The sequence below is a fragment of the Phalaenopsis equestris genome, unplaced genomic scaffold (assembly GCF_001263595.1).
Source record: "Phalaenopsis equestris unplaced genomic scaffold, ASM126359v1 Scaffold000002, whole genome shotgun sequence".
Lineage (NCBI taxonomy): Eukaryota > Viridiplantae > Streptophyta > Magnoliopsida > Asparagales > Orchidaceae > Phalaenopsis > Phalaenopsis equestris.
Genome location: NW_018164444.1, coordinates 75769013 through 75779249, shown reverse-complemented (window position 1 = coordinate 75779249; position 10237 = coordinate 75769013).

The window sequence follows — 10237 nt, the reverse complement described above, 5'->3', positions numbered from 1 at the left end:
TGAAGCAGCGTCTATACTCCTTCAAAATGCATGAAGACAAATCCGTCTCAGAGCAGATCGACGAGTTCAACAAGATCATCGACGACCTCGAGAACATCGACGTCAAGATGGACGATGAGGACAAAGCACTGCTGTTGCTAAACTCTATTCCTAAGAGCTACGAGCATTTCAAGGATGCGATGCTCTATGGAAGGGTGCAGACTATTACTCTGGAGGAGGTTCAATCTCTTGTTAGAGCTAAAGAACTTCAGAGGAAGCATGACGGGGACAAGGAAGTCAGCGGAGACAGTCTTATTGTCAGAAGAAGATCAGACAAGAAAGATTCAAGAAATGATCAGTACAGATCAAGGTTAAGCAAGGATGGCGGGAATCAGTCATCAAGGGGATCTTTCAAGTGCTATCATTGTCACAAAGACGGTCATTTCAAGAGGAACTGCCCAGACAGGAAAAATAAGTATCAAGAAGAGCTAGAAGAATCAGGAGAAGCAAGCGTAGCCTCTGATGACTACCTCAACAGGCAAATGATGGGTCTGTTCTACTGGGAGACAATAAAGCTCACAGGGTTGTTGGAAGTGGATCAATCAGGATAAGGATGTTTGATGGAGTTGAACGAGTACTGAAAATGTCAGGTACGTACCAGAGCTCAAAAGAAATCTAATTTCTTTAGGTACGTTGGAGTCAAGCGGATGCTCGTTCAAGGCAGAGAATGGCTGCATCAGAGTAACCAAAGGCCCTTGTGTCGTCATACAAGGAGTCAGGAGAAAAGGGTTGTACTCTCTTATCGGAAGAACCGTGATTGCTAAGTCCATTTACTATTTGGACTTAGCAGACTCAAGCAAGGGCTGAGGGCCCCTCAGGGGCCAGGTGGAGGGAATCTTTATTTCGAAGCTTCTCTATTGAAGGCCAAGGTGGAGAATTGTTATTTTGACCCCCAATTAATGAACTAAGGTAAAAGGGTACTTTTGTAATGTGGTATCGCTCAACTACCACATCTCACCTATCGTTCACCTACCGCTCACCTACCTCCCACCTACCACTCTCTTACTTCTATAAATAGAGAGGGTGGGAGGCTTAGGAGAGCAAGGGAGAAGAGATCTTAAGCTACCACAAAGGAGGAGAGAATAGCTATAGAGTTAGAGAGGAGGAGAGCATCTTGAGGCCTTGTATCAAGGTGTCGCTTGAGAGGGAGGCCATAGAAGGAAGATGAGGGCTCATCCTCATGTATAAGCTTTGTATTCTCCATTTCTTTTGCCTTAGTAAACTATTTGATTGATTCCCTTCCGTGGACGTAGATCCAGTTGGATCGAACCACGTAAATGATCTGTGTTTGCTTGTGTTCTTTTTCGTCTCATTTCTATGCCAGGAAGTACATATCTCACAACAATTAAAATACTTTAGGAAACTGTTCTGATATTGAATTGCTACATTGAGCTATATTTTCTTTTGAAACTCTCTTTATTATTACAGGATAATCAAGCTAACAAAGTTACTTCATATGACAATTGAAAGGATGAACAATTTGACATGATGGCTTTGTCAAGAAATAATACCAATTTTAATTATATTTTCTCTTACGAATATGACCCTCTCTATGTAGATAGGATTCGATGATTCGTGATCACTTAAATTATCATTTGTCATATGCTTGCAATCTATTTTTTTGGGAGCAATATTAATGTTATGTTTGATAGTTATGGTCCAATTGTAATTGCTCGCAACTTCTTCAGAGTTAATCATATTGAGTTAGTCTTTTTTTTTTAAAACCATATTACTTTAATGTTAAGTAGATATAAACATGTAATTCTATTAAAGCTTACATAGACTGATAAGATATAATCTTGGAATTCTACTAATATCCATTAGAAATAATAAAGCAATAATATAAAAAACATCATTTCTTATTTTAACCTTAGCAATGAAACTCTAATCTTTCTTTTGGGCTCAAGACCATTAGAGACGCCAAACATTTTATTAATAACTCCATACCTTATTCTTGGGCTCAAATACCATTCTCCACAGTTGCAATGAGTATCCCCTCCTGAAATTAAGTGTTATAAAGCTTGCTGGAATGAAGTGAATTGAAAAATAAATAAAAAATGCACAAGAAACCTTAAATAAAGCGGAAAACTCCTTCAGTAAAGCTTCATTTTAACATATTTTCTTAATTAGCAAGAGTTGGAATGCAAATAATACATTTTTTTGCATGACATAACTGGAAGATTATTTGATATCTAATTGTAAAATGAAGATGAAAACTGTGCAAAGAAACTTTCATGCCAGCATCCTTAACGAGAGGAACAGAATGAAGCTAGTGGAGTGAGTGACTATAAAAAATTGAATTAATAAGTATGTGATGTAAGTAGGACATGCATATTAACAAATTTTATTATTGATTTGGCTAATTGGAATGGGAGGCGAATTTATGCGGAGACTTGAGAGCTATTGATGTGCTAACTTGTGTTATAATCATATATATTAACTATAAAAAAATTATATTCTGGCTTTTATAAACAATTAAATATATTATAATTTTTTCTTTGTTTTTGAAATAAATATTTTATCTGTTATAATTCTACAATCACATGCTAGAATAGAAGGTTGGAGTCCTTTTCCTACAACCAGACACCTTTTTGTGTTTTAGATTATCATCACAATGGCTCGTTGTTCGCGAACAACTTATGTTCAGCTCTTTAAGAAGCTCGTGTTCGGTTCGTCCACTAAGTTAACGAGCCGAAAACGAACACAGATTTGGTCATTCGTGGTTGGCTCGTTTTGGCTCGAAATACTACTAATCGACACAAATTCAGAAAAACACCAAAGATTTAACGAGGTTCGACAAAGATGTCTACGTCCTCGGGAGCAAAACGGTAGCTTTCCTTCAATCTCAATATATATATATATATATATTGAGAAATTAGGGCGAAGAAAAATAGAATCGACACAAATTCAGAAAAACACCAAAGATTTAACGAGGTTCGACAAAGATGTCTACGTCCTCGGGAGCAAAACGGTAGCTTTCCTTCAATCTCAGAAAAGAAGTACAAAATAGAATATGAGATAATACCTAGGGTTACAAACATGTTTATTTATAACCCTGGAAAACAAAAAAGCCCTAGAGTACAATATGTAATTATTAAATTACCCCTGTACCGTATCGCGGGGTGTTGCCCCCGCACCCCCAACCCGCGTAACGAAACTCCCCCAATTGGACAGATTCTTCTGCTCCGCTCCGCTTCGTTCTAGCAATCTGTCCCTTATATGACATATGAGCCATACCATAATAATACACACACACACACACACACACACACACACACACACACACACACACACATATATAAATACTTAATGAGTAGTCTTTTTAAAAAATTTACATGACTATAAGGCTACAAAGATTTATAATCAATTACAAGTATTAATTAAGAAAATAGAATAAAAATTATTAAATTAAATTAGGCTCAAATGATGTTTTAATATAAATAATATTTTTTAAATTTAGTCTCAATCCTTAGCATCTTATGACCACGTGATTAGAGTTGTCAAAACGACTCTTTGTTCTTGAACAGCTCGTGTTCTAAGCAAACGAGCCGTACAAATACAATTTTTGAGCTCAAAATATAAACGAGCCGAACATGAGCTTAGCCTGAGCTCGCTCGTGTTCGCCTCGTTTACACCTCTAATCACAATACTAACCTTAGGCTACAATCAACGAGGATAGAGACGACGTGGGACGTGTGGCAGAAGCAAAAACATTCAAAATTTGGAGAGACCGGTCAGACGATTGCATAGCAACGAGCGACAAGAGCGGTGACTTTCTCATGCGTCACGAGCGCGACGACGCAAGTGGTTCCTTTCGATTTTCTCCTATGCAGCGAGCTAGGATAGAAGAGACAAACTACCATGGAAAAGAAAACGCCAGTGATTCCCTTAAATCCACCTCCTAATCAAATTTAGTAAATTTGAGATTTAGGTTAAGCAGGAAATTTTGGATTTAGTGAACAAAAGGATTTAGCTATCCTAGCATTAAGTTTGGTGGATTTACATTGAATCTACACGGAAAATTGGCTACTAAACACCACCTTGATGTTCTGATGTTGTGAAAACCATTGGCTTTGGACTTCAAATCAGGCTAGGTTGGGAATTTTTAGTATTATATTATCGTAAGATTACGAATTTCTGTTAAAATTAAACAGCTTGCCACGTGGATTTCATATGAATTGCAGCATGTAGCTCAAATTACTATTGTAAGTTTATGAATCATAAGATCAACACAGAGTTGGAGTTGTAATTTCTCAACAATAAAATCAAGGTAAAATCTATAATACTGTAATTCAACTTAGTGAATCTGTATATTTTTGTTCCCCCATCATCTTTTATTTATTGGGACATTTACATGCATACCGCCCAATTATTATATATTTACATTTATATTTTTATATAGATTTTTCTTATTTCCAAATTACTTCTTTACTTAAATTTCGTGTTTTATGTCAGATGCAACTAAATGAGCTCTTAGAATGATGTTGCAGCGTGATTTACGTTAAGACTCCAGACGTAATATTTTCTTCCAAAATAGTAGTTGCGATAATATGATTGGGTTGGTGTGCGTCTCCCATGCTTTCTCGTGTTCCTTGTCTACAACAATTACACAAGTGCGATTTTCTACCTCACCAGAACCCCAAGGGCACAAGGTATTAGAAGCCAAGCCTTGCTTGCAAAGCCAAGAGTTTGTGGGGATAACAACATGCATAATACATCAACAAAAAGGATTTTACACGATGGTGCGGTTTCAATTTTTCGATCCCTTATAATCCACCACAGGGGAAGAGAACATGGCATGATATGCCAATGGCATGAAGGTTTTGCTCATGAACAATTTAGTAAGCTCGGGCTATTCATCCAGAGTCTTGGGAAAGATACCAATCTTCTCGATCCTATCAGCAAGCTTTTTAATTGTGATAGCTATAAGAAAAAATTATAAGCACTCTAAATGGAGTGTGCTTAGTTTGTTTCTACGATTATACTTAGGTGTAATTGCGCCAAGTTGGCTCGGGCTTGGCTTGACAAATAGCTCGTGAGCTGAGCTCCATGAGCGGAAAAAGCCAAGCTCATGCTAGCCCGATTTTACTTGCTTGTTAACTCGTTAGTTGACTCGTTTATAAAATAATTAATATTAAATATACTCAAAATATATTAAATCTCAAATTTTTATCATTAAATTATTAAATATGTTTATAATATAATATTTTATAATTTATATCAAGTGATTTCTTATTATTTATCTCCTAATAAATGATTATATTTGTCATTTTATTATGATACTAGCTTGAATTAATATTATTTTCTCACTTGCATAATAAACTAGCTGGCCTGTGAGCCAGCTCGAACTCATAAAAGTAAGCTGGAACTCGATTAATTAATCAAGCTCAAGTTCAAACTAAGAGTGACTCTAGCTTGACTCAATTCGTTTACACAGCTAGTATACCATTATAGCTTAATACTAGCAATGAAAAGAATAAAATTCGTAAATAAATCGTAGTCGGTCTGACCTCCATCCGAGTATTATGCTAAGTTTTCTTTGTTGAAGGATTTATTTACAAAACATTAAATTTTTACAAATTTATATTCATGCCATCTCATCTTTTATATTATTTATACAATATCATAATGAATTACATGATAAAATATCACAAATATTAACTTATTTAAAGTGATATATGTCTCTTCATGCAAATATATTAAAGCCATAAAAGCATAAATATGTTATGTAAGTAAATATAATAATTTAGATATTAAATCTACAAAAACGTAAGAAATTTGTGGTATGTATCTAAATCCTTCAACAAAGATTCATGGTAGAACTTTGGTTTAACGTGTTAGTAGTTTGTTTCTTGCTAAGTATTTGTTTATATTCTGTTGATAATATTGAGATCTTATTGCACCAAGGTTTCGATTTCAAACATTTTTCAGAACTTTTGAAAACAGCCATGTGCATGTTTTAGGAAAAAATATTATGTCCGCACGTCCGCACGTCTGCACGTCCGGACAGCCAACCACCGACCGCTACTTCCAGACGGCCAACCACCAACCGTCAGTCGCTCGCCAATGAGGCGTATGGCGATGTGTCGCCCGATGGTTGGTCGTTCGGATGTGCGATGCCAAGATGGAATATTTTCTCATTTTTTAGAGTCAAATCTTCATAAATGTAGTGACATTTGCATGTGTTTTAAACTTTTGTTTATTTACTGTGAGGGTTGAAATTAATTTTAAATTTATTGACCAATAACTTTAAGCTTGCGTGGTCTATTTAAATATATTATGATACAGTTGTAATTTTTATAAAATTCTTATTTGCATATATCATTTAGTTGTTTGATGTCAACTCATTATTTCTTTCCTACCATGATTCAGCTATTTAGCAAATGCTTCTAGTCATGTTCCTATTTAATATTGTTTCCTTGGTATAATATATTATCATTCGAAATAATGGCCCCTAATAATATTTAATGAGCTAATTGTTTAAATCCTTTTACATGAATATGCTACCAAGTGCGCTCTTTCTAAATCCATAATTAACCCTCTAAATTAATGGATTGTCCAAGATGAATCCACAATCTTGATTTTTGTTTAAATCTTACAAAAATTAAAATTCCTTTGTTCCTTTAATAGGTATTGATGTCTGTTAGAAAAGAAAAAAAATTACGGGGCTTAGCACAGTCAAAACAATCTACTATGAATTAGTCAATACATATATGTCCTTATCAAACAAGCGGGAAATGACTACACAATTCTTTGAAGTACAATGTCGATCGATGACCGAAAGTTAGTGCAATTGGGAGCAGTTGCCCAAACTTAAGTACACTTTCTTCAAGGTGTATCGCTGCATAATGTTTAGGATGATGTACTGCTTTATTGGATGTTGCACTATTATGAAACGTATGCCAAGGTTCTACAACACATGTTGTGATTTCGCCAGAGGTTTCATCACAATGAGTAGGTAGTGACTGATAGTGGTTGATGGTCGCCGATAAGTATGGTCGATGGTGGTCGGTGGCTACAAGAGCAGACTTATTTATTAGATGTTTAGTTTAGAATAGTGAACTTCAGTTCCTTCTACTATAAGCCCTGATCTTCCTTTGGTTCAAGGTCTAAGTCCCTCTCATGAAGAAGTTAAGGCCCTATTTATGGAGTCTGAGAGAGATTTCCCTAAAAGAAGATCAATTAAATTAAATTAAATTAAACAGGGGATCAATAATGTAATTTACGTCAAATTTATATTGCAAATGGCCGACGTAAATAATTTTCGTCAGATTTCCATTGGATTTACGCCCCCATATAAAATTTGAAATAGTGTTGACTTTATGTCTCATTTGCGTCTCGATGCATCGAATTGCAGTGGAAAAATTTTGTCAATTTTGCATTAGAATAATCGATGCAAATCCAAAGCAAATCTGTAGCCAATATATATATATATATAAATTACAACGACAAAAAATGAATATCACAGCAACTTATTCATTATAACAGCACAAAATTTATAGCTCAAATAGATATCAACAGTGAAAAGGAACAAAATCTAATAATTAATCCTTTCTCCAAAGTTAAGTTGACAAAAAAATCCATAAAATAAGTTCAAACAAATGATGAAAAAGTATATATATATATATATAATATTCGGCTACACAATATTGTTTGCTAATTCAGCTCGTTAAGAGAGAGAATAAAACTCTTTAAAAAGCTAACAAGAACCTTGATAGTATTACTTTTTAATTTATTCATTAAGACCTAATCATTAATGCTATATATATATATATATATATATATAATCATAATCATTATCTCTCTCATCCTCCTTCTCCTCTTCCTCCTCCTAGTCAAGTATATAAGCCATTGGACGCTTGCCCGGACAATAAGCTAAACCGTCATGCATGCTATGGAATCCTCAACTCTATGTTGGCCTTCGAGCTTCTGGTCACACAACTGATTATTCTTCTCATTCATTACAAAGACCTATCTGACAAGCGCTCATGATCCAGCTGTGACAAGCTCGGTAAATCCATAGGGGCATGAATGATCTCGACCTCGAATGTTATGTGCTTCTCATTGAGGCCATAAACTCTCCCATTCTTCTTTCCTGCAGCCTATGTCCACAGTTCAAAATCAGATTGTGCGGTGGTAGACTGGCTACCACTGTTGCTGGTGGAAGTATGGGGCTGGGAGGCCAAGTGTCTCTCGTGGAGCAACTCAAACTCCTTCTACATAATTAAAACCAAGGTTTAATTATCATTTTGAACATTAAGAGTCAAAATAAATGCAGAAAAACTAATTATTTGCTTACATGCACCAGCAGGGAGTGGTCAGAAACTCGCTGATGTGTCCCCGGGTGCCTATGGATTCAGGCATGCAACTCTGCAACAAAGAGGTCACAACTCAACTCTTTAACTTGTCTTGAATAAGAGAGATTGACACCACATATTTTTAGCAAACATTAAATTTTTAAGTATTTAAAGGACTTTACTACCCTTCTGTAGTGCTCTGTGTGAAGGACTGAGCATCCAATATAGAGCACAACAACCTTGGCCCTTTCAGTCGCCCGATTTGCCCAATTCGTGCTCTTTCTATGATACTCGGGAGAGGCCAATCAAAGGTCAAGTGAGCCCATAGTTCCTCCCACTCCCAGGCAATCTGCTCCCCATTCTTGCGGATTGTAGTGAGCATCTCACCCAACCGATGCCTACCACGAATCTCAAAGTTTCAACGGATTTTGTGGTGATGCTCTGACAGTCAGCTGAAGGATCTATGCAAAATTAAAAAATAATCAACTTTGGTTAGTAAAATAGAATAAAATAAATTTATAATTTTAATGAAAATTAAATGATCCTATCTTAAACTCACTCCCGGAACCACATGTCTAGTGTGGGATTAGGGATCTGCTTCTATGAAAGATATGATTGATCTTATATGCTTCGTATGATCTCCATGATACATGTCAATGGTAGCTTGTGGGGTGAATTTGGAAAATAAAAATTAGTTCACAAAGAAAAGAAAATTAACAATTGATATAATCTATTGTTAAAAATGATTTATGAGTCTCCCTCTAACATAATATTTACCCTAATAGGGGCGGGAGTCAACGGGTCAGGTTCATCAGGGGAGTAAGTTGAAGCTCGGGTGGGAGGTAGTGCATAAGTGGGTGTAGCATGCATGATTGTAGTAGGTAGGGCTGCAGCTAGTAGTCGATACTCATGTGGTAGCAGTTGGTAGTTGATACTTAGGTGTGGCAGCGGGTGTGAAAACAACTGTAATAACAGCTGCGACATCATGTGTGGTAGTAGGTGTGGAAGAAAACAACCCATTCTTCATGCTCCTGTAGATGACCACTAAACTGCTTAGGACACGTGGTCGTTCCGGTGGCGGACTGTCAGCACCACCTGTGGTCATTTGTAATATAAAAAAAAAATTAATAAAATTATGATTAAAAACAAAAATAATCATGAGCAATATATACAAGTAAATGGAGGAAGGTGTAGAATCGAAATTGAAAACAAGTGGTGAATACATTTGAAATAAAAAAAAAAATAAAACTGGAAAAGTATAACATAAATAGCAAAAGTAAACACAAAAAGGTGTATAATCAAAGCAAGACACATGTCGCGGTTACTTCTAGAAATATCCAAACCAAAAAAAGTAAACGAAAGTACTAACCCAAAGTGATAGACAACCTTTATTAGTATGTTTAACTAAATGAGCCCATCGTTGATGATGAACTTAAAATATCTTCTTCAACATCGTTATCTTTATCATCCATATTATGAGGTACTTCTTCATAAATTCACGTGGTATCTTCTAGAACAATTATTTCTTCATTTGTACCAGCTTGAATGTGAAAATATCACATAACTTTCTCTTGGTGAATAAGTTCAATAATATTTTGCATCTCAATAGTTTTTCTTGGTTTATATTTTATAACTACAACTCAATTAACTTTATCCTTTGCTTTACCAGGGTATCGAAGGTAATAAACCTGAGTAACTTGATGTGCTAGAACAAATGGATCAAACTTTGCATATCTTCTATTCATTTTGACTTCGGGGATATCATAAGGGGTAAGTGTTGGTGTTGCTCAATTCAGAATAGGATTAAACCACTCACAATTGAACAAATAGGTAGTTTGTGTAATATTACCCAGAATTGCAATTGAAGTGCATCTTCAATTATGCCATAATAGTGTGTGTTT